This window comes from Mobula hypostoma, chromosome 1 (genome assembly GCF_963921235.1).
Source record: "Mobula hypostoma chromosome 1, sMobHyp1.1, whole genome shotgun sequence".
NCBI classification, from domain to species: domain Eukaryota; kingdom Metazoa; phylum Chordata; class Chondrichthyes; order Myliobatiformes; family Myliobatidae; genus Mobula; species Mobula hypostoma.
Genome location: NC_086097.1, coordinates 224,870,302 through 224,883,545, shown reverse-complemented (window position 1 = coordinate 224,883,545; position 13,244 = coordinate 224,870,302). Strand labels below are relative to the sequence as shown.

The 13,244-nt window shown below is 39.9% G+C and overlaps 1 protein-coding gene across 2 annotated transcripts in view; it reads right to left on the bottom strand.

Annotated features, from left to right (window-relative positions):
* LOC134355428 (hepatocyte nuclear factor 4-gamma-like) overlaps nucleotides 1-12,659 on the bottom strand; it is a 179,799-nt gene extending 167,140 nt beyond the window's left edge. The window contains exon 1 of one of the 2 annotated variants that reach the window (XM_063065340.1): nucleotides 12,499-12,659. The gene's annotated coding sequence lies outside the window, so the exon portion shown is untranslated. The remainder of the gene's footprint in view (nucleotides 1-12,498) is intronic. The other variant, XM_063065319.1, reaches the window with a different exon arrangement.
* Nucleotides 12,660-13,244: the final 585 nt, after the last annotated feature.

The following is a 13,244-nucleotide window of genomic DNA, read 5'->3' as shown; positions in this document are numbered from 1 at the left end:
TAAAAAGTATAGCGAGATGTTAGAGTTAAAAATAGCTCAACACGTGCTACTTTGGGAAGGGTCAGTCAGTCGAGATTTTTTTTTAAAAAGGCAGAAAACAGATAAATTCACGGATTCATTAACAGAGTACTGGGTGATAATAATCATAAATTTTAAAAAAGATTGGCTAGCTACATCAGAAAGATTGATATGTCAAATTGCACAAGAGATAAGATTTTGTACTATTTGGAAGCAAATGAAATAGCAAATGAAAAGCGAGTGCCAGTTTTGCTGAGTGCATTGGGTTTAAAGGAATACAGTTTTGCTTAGAGGTTTAACTGCTCCAACCAAATCAGCTGAAATGAGCTTTGCTGCTATTGTAAAAGTGATACATGAACACTGGAACTGCAATTGAATGGAAGATTGTGAGCCTTGTCAGTCCAGTGATTGGCTTAATGATGAACTGAGATATTGTTTAGTTTATGGAATCCCACAAGAAAGCCTTCAAAAATGGTTCCTACTTGAAGCACAACTTACATTTAAAAGAGCAGTTGAAACAGCTGAAGCAATGGAAACAGCAGAGAGAGACACAATGTGTTGCAGTTGAGAATGAAGGTGAGCATGAACAAAATTGCAACACAAAAAAACCTGCCTGGCTGAATATATTGAGACTGTTGTACCAGGTGTGCACATACACTAGACCAGGGATGGCCAACCTATGGCACATGCGCCAAAAGTGGCACATTGGATGATTAGAAGTGACGCATTGCACCCCAGTGATAATTTTAAAAAAATAAGTCTACCCATGCAAAAAGTATTAACCAAAAACTGATTTGTAGAAAAAATATCTAACAGGAATTCAAGTAGCTTAGATCTAGAAATGAGTTTTACTGAGAATAAATCTAAAACTTAGCAATTATTTTTAGCGATTTTATTATTTCATGCACATCTTTTGGCGAATGTTATTTTCTTTCACATTAATCTGTTGTCAATTTTAAAAATGTTCAATGAGTCAAACTAGGAAAGAACTTTTGTTCTGCAGTCATTCCATAACTGTTCAATACACATTTGATACTTGTTTGATCCTGAGGCACCAGGCATCTGCACCAGCGGTGTGTCGCAGGTTTTTGCCAGTCAGTCTATACTTGTGCGCTACAGAGTTGTGCTTTGTCCGTCCTTTGTGAACAGTTGCAGTTTTGTACTTTTTTGAAAATTAAGCCTTGTTTTTACATTCAGTTACCTATCACAGTGCAAAAGAAAATGAGCAAAAGAAAAGCAGGAAGTGACAGTAAGCGTGAATTCAATGAACAGTGGGAAAATGAGTTCTTATTTATAGCGGGTCTGTCAGGAAAACTGTTGTGCATTGTTTGTGAAAACACTTTCTCACATAATGGAAGACATGATCTTAATAGACACTATAAAACACAACATCAGACTGAAATAGAAGGGAAACTGAAGTTAGTACTTGGGTCCAAGTTACGGAAAGAATATGTGATTAAGAAAAAGGAAGAAATCAAAAGAAGACAAAATATATTTGTTAAAAGTCTCATTAATGTTCATCTTGTTTTTATATTAAATCAATACATCATGTAAAAATGCTAAATATGTCTATATTAACATATTTTTACAAGAATTGAATGGGGGTACAAGAGTTGTATGGCGCATCTGAACTCGTGTGAAAAAATTGATGCATGGAATGCAAAAGTTTGGCCACCCCTGCACTAGACCAATGCAGGGTTAAACATGAAACTAGCAAAAAAAAAAGCACAAGACGTACAAAGAGCATATTGGGCAGACAAAAATAAATGGACTACACAAGGAAGAGAAACAGATAAGTAGTCAAGTTGTAGTTTTAAAATGAGCACTAATCTGCCTGCTGTTGAAAAATCTGATAATAATAGAGTAACACAGAAGACTGAGTGGCCTTGAGAAATACAATGTGAAATCAATAGACAAGCAATGTGACTTACATAGAAGTGAACAGCAAATTAATTCAAATAGAATTGGACAAAGGCTTGGCTGTTTCACTTATTCTGCAAAATGAAGTTGAACAGCATTTCAAAGATACTGAACTGAAGCCTGCTAATATCCAACCAAAAAGTTATACGGGAGGAAAGATATCTCCTGCGGGAATAACATTCATAACAGTGAAATACAACAACCAGCAAGGAGTCCAGAGCTGTCAAAACCATTTCCTGAAGTCCCAGAATCAACTCCTACAACCACAACGGAGAATATATACATCAAGCCACATGTGTGTACCTCACTCAAAGTAAAAATGAAGTTTACACACATCTCTCAAGCTCCCTTGGTTTTCTTTCAATTACTTATAGGTTTTAGAGTTACAAATCATAACAGTCCACAACTCAGCCACCTCAGGATTTCTTCAAGATTGTAGTTAATTAAAATAACCGATAAGTTTTAATAATCAATGTAACTGCTAATCAATTCAACGTTCACATAAAGATACCTAGTACATAATGGTACATTAACTGTTGACCTAAGTGCAAGACAACGTTATACCATGTGCCAATGCAAACTCAATTAAAATTCTCTGAGCCTAACGTTTCTAAAATTTCCTAGGACATTTTGACTGAAGAAAACAGCTAATAAATAATCAGCTCTAAGTTGCAAGTTAAAGCAAGCTGAATTATTTTAAAACGCTTTTTAGATTTGCACAGTTGCTGATGGTGGACTTAAGCAACACTACTGACATATGAAGTTATCTGGGCCAAAACTAGTTGCAGTACTGAAATACCATTTTCCTGATAAGACATTAAACTGAGGCTTTCATTGACTGAATCTTATAAATTCAAAGTTGAAGTTTTGTTCAACAGTCCTTCTATAGGCAACCCCACGTGAAACAAGTTTACTGATTCATTTTCACATCACAAGACCTTGCTTTGCAGAAATTGTTTGCTACATCTGACCTCAGAACAATGACCAAACTCCAAAGTAATTCAATGACAGCAAAGTTCATTGTGATACTAAACCTGATTTAGTAACACAGCTCCTCCCCAGGTTACGACCTGCTTCTGTTCCTATGAACTACTCAGAACGTGAAGAGGTACACAAGTCGTGAACGTGGCTGCAAGTTCCTGTATGACAGAAGCAAACAGCAGCTCCATAACAGCTGGCAAATCAATCGTGCACACCTCCCAAACATGCATTCATATATATGGGCTGTACATAAGTCAGGTATTTATAACCTGTGAAGAACTTATCTGAAAAAAGATATATTTTTTAATTTCTTTTATGAAAATACTGTTATTATAGTAAAATCAATAGAGTGCTTATAATGTGGAAACTATTTTTATAGTAATTATGCACATTACTCTGGATTTCTAATATTAATAGGTTCAACGTATAATGTGCCAATGACTGTCACTGCTCAAGTTTCAGAAACTTCCTGACTTCAATTTTTTGTTGTAAATCAAACCCTGCATTACTTTCTAATATTTTGTTCCCACCCACTAATGATGCTTTTTGTAATTTTCTGGAACCTTTAACACCAACTAAATTTTATACACTCAGTTTCAAATTAAAGACGGCACAGGTTTAAGGTGAGAATGGGAAAGTTCATAGAAGATTTACGAGGCAATTTTCTATTTTACACAGTGGTAGGTGCCTGGAATGTGCTGCCACAGGAAGCGGTGAGGGCAGATATAAATACACTGTGCAAAGGCTGATTTATACTTGTGCATACTAGCTTACGAAGTAGCCTACGCAAGTGGGCTACGCCGTTGTGAGCATTTATACCTGTGTGTTGGTGTGTCTGCATCACTCTGAAATTCACCGCCAAAACACTAGTTGGCGGTGGGGTTTCTATGCCACTGTGTTGAGTTTCTATGTGTTGAAACTCAACGTGAAGAAACTCAAACTTAAAACAATGGCGACTGAAACTGAAGGAGGGTGAATTTTCTGTGCTTGTCCGGCCACTGAGAGACACGGACGAGGAAATGCATTTCAAATATTTTCGGATGTCAGCAGGTAGATTTAACAATTTGGTTCATCGTCTCCAACCATTTATTTCACATCAGTGTACGCACAGTATACTCAGACTGGCAATCACCATTTGGGTTTTAGCTTCAGGTGGAAGTCAACAGGCTGTAGCAGCTAGCTACAAACTGACAACAAGTACAGGGTCATCCATAATTTTGGAGGTCTTTAAAGCATTATGGAAAGCATTGCAGCCAGGGTTCCTTCCCTGCCCTTCAGTCGCCCAATGGGAAGCTATTGTAGCATAGGAGGAAATGCGATGCTACCAAGTGGACCAATCACAGTTGATTCGGTCTGCATCGCCGCAATGCATAGTTACATTTTGGGAGAGGTGCGCGTTAATCTATGACGTAGGGTACGCGGCTACGCCGTGCCTACAGCATACACTTGACGCACAAGTATAAATCAGCCTTGAGACACTTACACAGCACATGAATAGGCAGGGAATGGAGAGATGCAGACAATGTGTAGGCAGATAGAATTAGTTTAATTGATATCATGGTTAGTACAGACAGCATGGGCTAAAGGACTTATTCCTGTGCTGACTGTTCTGTGTTCCACGTTTATCATTACCAAAATGATCTTGTGTGATTCTTACTGTAATACATTCCACCATTTCTTTATTTGCACAAGATATTAATGAGTATAAAAGCATCATGGTGTAGATTTGGGTAACAAACTTGCGATATGGTTGCTGCTTTGTTAGTGTAGAGAATGTACTGTTTTAACATACACAAAATGCTGGAGAAACTCAGCGGGTCAGACAGCATCTATGGAGGAAAATGAAAGGTCAACGTTTCATACCAAGATCCTTTCTCAGGACTCCATAGATACTGCCTCACCTGCCAAATTCCAGTAGCGTTTGCTTGAGATTTCCAGAATCTGCCATATCTCATGTCTCACTATACAGTTTAATCCTGTGTAATATTGTACCATGTTAACACCAGTCAGGCATTGCAGGTCAAACCAGGTCAAGTCATCAAGCAAACTAAGAGATAGAATAGCCCCATTGCACATCGCCGTTCCTATTAAAATTCATTGCAACTGAATGGAATTAACAATAACATGGTAACATTGCACAATTGATCGGTTAGGATGACACACAATACCAAAAATCATATGACCAGAACTAAACAAGGGTTTCCAATAACTCCAAATATAGTAAAACTTGCCACAGCTATGGCAAGGAGGAATGCCAGCACAGAGTATCCAGCTACTGCTTTGTAATATTTAGAACCCAGGTTAGAATTTAATGTAACGTGTCAACTACATCACTGTAGGTCTGATGTGATTTGCTTTTCAGTCATCCATCTGCAGGGCCCCCTTGCTGAATGGTATTGGTCCTTGGCATGAAAAAAAGGTTAGGAATCCCTGGTTTAATATCACTCAAAACTTATTTTCTTGGGGAAAGTCAGTATTTTCTTTACTTCTTCCCATTCAAGGGTATCTAAAAGCTTTCTGGCTGCTGCACATTTGGCAAGCTTATTAAATGAAGCCATGTGTCAGTCATCAGAGCAACACTGTAATCCAGAGATATCACTGCCAGTTTAAAGAACTAGACTACAGCTTTCCGAAGTGGAATGGCTTTTTTTTTTAAACTATATTTTATCATCTATCAAGGAAGGCAATTTTTCCAGGAGGAAACCGATCAGTTTTAGCATGTCTCTAGAGCAATGCAGATCATATCCAAGGATATGATGGCTTTGTGGCCAAGTTTGCCGATGATATGAAGATAGGGGGAGGGTCAAGTAGTGTTGAAGTAGTCGGGGGCCTGCAGAACGGCTTAGACAGATTAGGAGAATGAGTAAAGAAGTGGCAGGTGGAATATATCTTAGGGATGTGTATAGGCATGCACTTTAGTGGAAGGAATAGTCATAGACTATTTTCTAAGTGAAGAGAAAATTCAAGAATCAGAGGTGCAAAGGGACTTGGGAGTCATTGTGCAAGATTTCCTAAAGATTAACCTGCAGGTAAATGAAGGCAAATGCAGTCTTAGCATTCATTTTAAGAATAGAATATAAAAGCAACGATGTAATGTTGAAGCATTATAAGATATTGGTCAGACTGCACTTAAGTATTGTGAGCAGTTTTGGACAGCTTATCTAAAAGATGTACTAGTATTAGAGAGGATCCAGAGGAGGCTCACAAGATTGATTCCAGGAATGAAAAGGTTAATAAATTAGGACTATTTATGGCTCTAGTCCTGTACTCGCTGGAATTTAGAAGAATGAGGGAGGAATCTCATTGAAACCCATTGGATATTGAGTGGATGTGGAGATATTTCTTTTCGTGGAGAATCTAGAACCAGAGAGCAGAGCCTCAGAATAGAGGGACATCGATTTAGAACAGAAATGAGGAGGAATTTCTTTAGCCAGACAGTAGCGAATTTGTGAAATTCTTTGCCACGTACAGCTGTAGAAAGCAAAGGTAGAGAGGTTCTTGATTAGTCAGGGTGTCAAATATTATGGGGAGAAGGCAGGAACATGTGACTGAGGGATTATAACTCAGCCATAATGGAATGGCAGACCAGACTCGATGAGTATTGAGTATTGTGAACAGTTTTGGGCCCGTCATCTTAGAAGAAATGTGCTGGCATTGGAGAGGGTCCAAAGGAGGCTCACAAGGATGATTCCAGGAATGAAAGGGTTATCATACAAGGGACGTTTGATGGCTCTGGGTCTGTACTCGCTGGGATTCAGAAGGATGAGTGGGGATCTCATTGAAACATTTCGAATGTTGAAAGGCTTAGACAGAGTAGATGTGGAAAGGTTGTTTCCCATGGTGGGAGAGTCTAGGACAAGAGGGCACAGCCTCAGGATAGAGGGGCACCCTTTCAAAAGAGATGCAGAGAAATTTCTTTAGCCAACGGATGGCGAATTTGTGAAATTTGCTGCCACATGCAGCTGTGGAGGTCAGGTCATTAGGTGTATTTAAGGCAGAGGTTGATAGGTTCTTGATTGAACATGGCAATAAAAAAGGTTTATGTGGAGAAGTCGTGGAACCGAATTTGAGGAGGAGATTTTTAAAAGAGGATCAGCCATGATTGAATGGCGGAGCAGACTCGATGGGCCAGATGGCCTAATTCTGCTCCTATGTCTTATGGCCTTATACATGAATTCCCTAAAGTTTAACAAACCCAATATACTAAATAAATTTTAGGACCCAATGATCCCTGCAGACACTAACTTCATTGAACAAAAATGTCAGTTTGAATCAGATCTTCTGAATTAGATACTGCTGCCGAGAGGATTGAGAGAAATTAGTCTTTGAAATTTGACAATTTGTAACATGTTATTCAGAAGATCTGCTTCTCATTCATCTCTATGCCATGTTTCTTTAGCATCTGTAAATCATGAAATTATGAAATTGTGCTGGCTTCCAGTGGAGCAAATCTGTCCATCTCATTTCCCCTGCACTTCCTCTATATCCGTGCAAATTATTCTTTCTCAATCACTATTTGTATTTCCCCCATTTTCAAGGCCTTTATTGATTATGTCCCTGGCCTCCTCTCGTGTCAAGTTGAGGCCACCGTCAGTGTTGAGGAGCAACACCATATATTCCACCTAGGTAGCCTCCCACCTGATGGCATGAATATCGATTTCCCCTTGCAGTAAACAAATTTCACCCTCCCCCCATTCCCCACTCTGACCTTTTACCTCTTCTCACCTGCCTATTACTTCCCCTTGGGTCCCCTCCTCCTTCCCTTTCTCCTATGGTCCACTCACCTCTCCTATCAGATTCCTTCTTCTCCAGCCTTTCCTTGATCTTTCCCACCCACCTGGCTTCATCTACACCTTCCAGCTAGCCACCCTACCCTCCCTCAACCTTTTTATTCTGGCACCTTTCCCCTCCCTTCTCGATCCTGAAGGGTCTCAGCTCAAGACATTAACTATCCATTCATTTCCAGCCTGATCTGCTGCATTCATCCAGCATTTTGTATGTGCTGCTTTGGATTTCCAGCATCTGTAGAATTTCTCATGTGATTTATTGATTCTATACCTACAGAGAGCAGATCTCAAACTACTCTCAAGGTAAGAAACATTTATCTTCACATTTCTCTTTGTATGTACCAATGAGACATCATCAATGTTTCTTTGAATCATATGTTAATGAAAGCTTGTTTAACCCACTGAAACTGATCATTCTTTTGAATACCTCTATCAAAATTTCATCCCAACCTTCGTTGTACCAAGCAGAACTCCAGCTTCTCCATCTAGCTGAAATCCCACAGTCCATGCACCAATCTAAAACAATCCTTTGTCACCTCCAGCATTTTCCTAGAGTGACCAAATTTGGACAGTGCTCCAGTTGTAGATTAATTAGTGTTTTATAGAGTTTCAATGCATCTTCCTTGCTTTTGTACTCTACATCTCCAATATCCAGGATGACCTCTGCTTTATAAACATCCTCCCAGTATGTCTTGCCACTTTCAAAGCTTTATGCAAAAACACCCAGTTTCCTCTGAACCTGCCCATGATTAAGATCTCTACCCTTTAGTCTATATTGCCTACCTCTGCATTATTTCTTGCACTGAATGATCTTAACTGATTCCATCAAGTTATTTTTTTACCAGTTCTTTTCATCGTGCAAGTAATGTGCTGGTTACCTGCCTCTGCACAGGTATTGGCACCAGATTCTCCATACTTTCTTGATACTGCATCGCCAAAGATTTAGGAGGACACATTGGAGAGATTGTTTACCAAATAAATTGCTACAGATGGCTAACACATTTGTAAAAGTTGCTGATCATGAGTTATGCAATGCAGCATGCATAGTAAAGGCAAGTAGAACAACTTTGGAAATGTTGTCCATGACAATGACTTATCAGGTCATTACAAGTCCCTGAGGAGACTATCCCAGAGAAAGAATGAACACCAGCACATGTTTTAGTTAGATTGAAATGGGTAACTACATTGCTGATTTAGTGGTTAAATAACAGGACTAGCAACTCAATTGCTAATAATCTGGATGAGATCAAAACCAACCATATTAGTTGGGCTGATTAAACATAGTCAATAAATCATCTGGAAATAAACAGCAAATATTAGTAATGGCAAACATGAAATTACTGGAAATTACTGAAATTGTTCTCTAAATCCCTTCTGGATCAAGAAAAAATAACTTTCATGAAAAGGATTCCCTTGTCTTTTCCAGTATAGCCTGCAGGTGACCACAGATCTAGCTTCACTATCCTCTGTTTACTTAGCAAGTTCCCACAGGCAGTCCTTATCAGCCATGTGAGATTGAAAAGAGCAAAAGCTAGCATTGACTTATAGCTGCTGCCATAGGAATATTAAATAATCCAACTTTGATGTACATATTTTTGGGATAATATAGACATAATGAATGCCAATACAGTCTTGTTACTAAACAATACAAGACAACTCTTTGCACAGTGCCCAGGGATGATTACGTAGTGATTATACCCTTCATTTTCCAATCAAGCAGCTCATGACATCATTCCTTACGTCTGAATTCCATTACAGAAAGTCCCCGGGTTACGAATGAGTTCCGTTCCTAAGTCTATCTTTAAGTTGGATTTGTACGTAAGTTGGAACAGGTACATCCAGTGCTATTTAGCATCAGTTAGTCAAACGTTTGTCTTAGTATATAGTATATATTTTACCTTTCTATGCATATGAAACACTTAAACATATGTATTTCAATAATTAAACCACTGCATTGCTTAGTAATAATTGTAGCTTTCATCGGAGCAGGGCCTTTCACATGCTCCATTATTCTCACTATATCCTTTAAAATTGTTCCAATCCTTGACCGAATGTAGCCGAATGCTTTTCCAATGACCGATGGCATTTCACCTCTTTCCGATCGCTTTATTACTTCCACTTTATTTTCAATCGTGATTGTTTTCCGTCAATGGAACAAACACTGCGGATTCAGCAGCAGCCGCGGGCGGCTGGTCCTGTGCTCATCCGGGTCCTAAAGTCCACCCACACTGAGACAGGTTAAGTGGGACAAGTGGAGGTGGTGCTGACTGGAAAGTGGAGGTCAGGGTGAATCTTGCTAAGAAAAATTTAAGCCAAATACAAAGTTACACATTCAACACGGTGTTAACGGCAACATGATCTGACTTAAAATGGCGGACAGTATTCTCCTTCTTCGAGCCGAAAATTTTTTAATATAATATGAATGGCCTGCCATAATGCCTAAGTACGAGTTGTTCGTAAGTCGGATGTTCGTAACTCAGGGAATAACTAATTCGTAGCATGGAAGGTCACAATATATTCATGAAAGAAAAAGATATTATGTGTACTAATTTCAATAAGATTGTGCAGATTATTTTATTTATCACAATGCTACCACACACCACCAAAGCACTGATCTAAAATGGAAATGTTTTGTTCCTTTTTGATATAGGTGAAATATTGCTGTATCAGTGTATCATATCACCCCAACCACACCATTTCTGCTGAGTGAAGAATTCAGAATTTGTGCCTTAATCCTTTTCTATGCTAAAGGTCTTGTTTGCTTTAGCCAGCTTTGTGTGTTTTCTGTTTAGCTGCCCTGTGAGCATATGTTGACATACATCATAGAGTACCAACGTTGTGTGTCTAGCCCAAAGAGGAAAATTAAAATAGTATGTTATAATTTTATCATCCACTAACACCACTTACAATCTACTCAATAGAAGCAAAAGTCAAAGTGAGCCAAAAACAGAATAATTAATTTCTGATGAAGCAGAAAATGCTCCCAATAATAGGGTGCAGTTTTAATCCAAATAAATGGATGTGTGAGGAATGGCAAAAGCAAAAGGGAAAGGCTCTGAAAATGGATTTGAAAATAAATGCAATGTCAGGGGACGGAACTACCCGTTGTAACATCAAGCATTGCATATGGTTGGTGCATTTCCAAAACCTAGTTTTATTCTTTTGGGGTGTGAAAAAAAAGAGAAAATTAATGTTTTAAATTGAGCTAGATTTAGTACTAAGTTAACATTCACTAGAATTCTTTCAAACAGTATAAATTTAACAACGTTATGTCAACTGGAATCAATGTAATCTGCAGCAAGTTCTTGAAATCGCTTCGTAGAGTTCAGCCCTTATTAGCTTTGTCTCAGTGATCAAAATCTACCTCGGCGCTTGTCCGCTAAGTATGTCCTGAATAGGTCTTCCATCTTCCTCAATTCTCCACCACCACCGCCATTCCACCCCGGATCCCAATAAAAAACACTAGAGTGCGTGTGACATGCAGCGATCGGGTGAATTGTTAATTCACCAACTTCACCTGCTAAAGTATTCCTGAGAATTACACAAAATCCAGATATGAATACGAACTAAAACCGAAATGGAATAAGTCTTTCATCTACAGATCCAAAACTCTCAGTCCCGTTTCCATTGGATACGAGCTCGTTTGAGCATGCCCCAAATACAGCTTGCCGAACGCACCTTGTCGCGCACTTTCCCACCCCAGTGGAAATGAGCTCGGCCACGACTCACCATTAATACAAGGCATTCGGCGTTTTAAATTGTTGTAGCTCATCAGAATTAAAATATTGACACCTCTTTGAGTAAATATATGCCTTGGGTTAGTTCAGAGCCAGGTGGAGTCAATGACCGAGAACTGACACACTGTGACAGCCAGAAAATGAGACAACAAAAATTTCCTCTTATTTACATTAAGTGTTTGAACTAGATGAGCAAATGAGGTTGCCTGTATAGTTTTGTCACATATAACATTTAATAAAACTTTTTTCCAGTATTAGCCATAGACTATTTAACTTTAGTAAATCTTGCCGTACTTTTAACCAAATAAATCTAGGAACAATTCGATTTCCGAATTAATTTGTTCCCGTGACCACTCACACAAATTGCTCCCCATGTCCTGCTCCCGTTCGCGCTTTAAAAAAAATAAAATGTTGTGTAGACATCTTAATCTATATGCCAAGATACAACTTTCCGTCCGCTTTTAATAATATTAATTCGCTGCAATTAAACTTTGCAGTTTGCGAAATGATCAGAATATCACAAATTATCGGAATGACTCAATGCAGAAGGTGGTCAAATACTTTTCTGAAGTCAGGCCACAAATGACTATACCCTGGTAACGAAATCACAGCACAGTGCCTGGGATTAGTGGCATTTCATTCAGTTGACGGCTCGAGTTCGCTAAGAACCCGAACAGTGAATTCACCAACAAGGTGGCCTCCCCCACCGGTAAACCCGATACGCACACAACGGGCTGGACAGCAGAGGGGAAAAGACGTATCCCTAGTTTCCCAAAAGGTGACATGAACCTTCAAGAAAAACAGTGAACATAGTTTTTTTGCTATCCCTAAAAGTTCCCGCCCCTTCACTATCGCAAATGTTCCTGTAGAAACAAATAAAAGGAGGCTGAGAAGTAGTGAAGGTCTTAAAAGCGCAAGAGGGTGAGGGGACTCTCCCGTCACGTGTACCGTCCACTGTTTATATACTTCTGCTCCAAAGGTGGGTGGAGGGGGAGGGGGAGATGAAGAAGAGGGAATGAGCGCAATCTGAACACAAAAAGGCCGCCGATTCTTACCTTCCGTCTGATTACCAGGAGTCCGGGCGGCTAGTTGTCATTGCAGTGGCAGCGGCCAGCGGGCGATGGCTCAGCTCAAGCGGCGGAGGGGGCAAACTGCGGGACGAAGGTGCGCCCTTGCCATCTGTTGCTGAGCGCCGCCTGCTCCTAGGCGCCGGGGCCTCACCAAGCTGTCACCGCATCGATCTTTGAATCAGCTCCAAGTGGGTGGAGATGTTAAACAGTAACTAACGTCAAAGGGACTTGTTGTCCCGCTTCACGCCGTCAGTTGTTACCTTGTACAGTGCCGGCCCTTCCCCACTCTCTAACTTCACGGTTGGAAAGGGAGAAGGGGGCAGGACTTTTCTCGTACTTTGAACAGGTAAAGATAATTCCGTTTACGATTCTCCCTCTGTACCCAATGCACCATAAATGTAACGCTCGCAGGGACTGCTGAAGGGTTCGTTGTCTCGCTCACAATATTTTGCACTGAAAGTAACGCGTTTCCTCTCCTGCAGACCTGAGAAAAATTGGTTCACGTGAACAACACAGAATCCGCTCTTACCTTTACCCCGGAGTCCGCCTATTCTTTATGTCATTTGAACTGTTTATGAGAAGTGAGTTCAGGTGCACGGAAAGCTCACGGGGAACTTTTATTTGTGTTACCTAATCCCAGCGGGAGCGACATTCTCATTTTAGTCTGCTCCCAAGGACTGTAAAGGTATCGCCGGGGTCCGTTCCTCCACTTACGGGAAAAGCATTCTGTG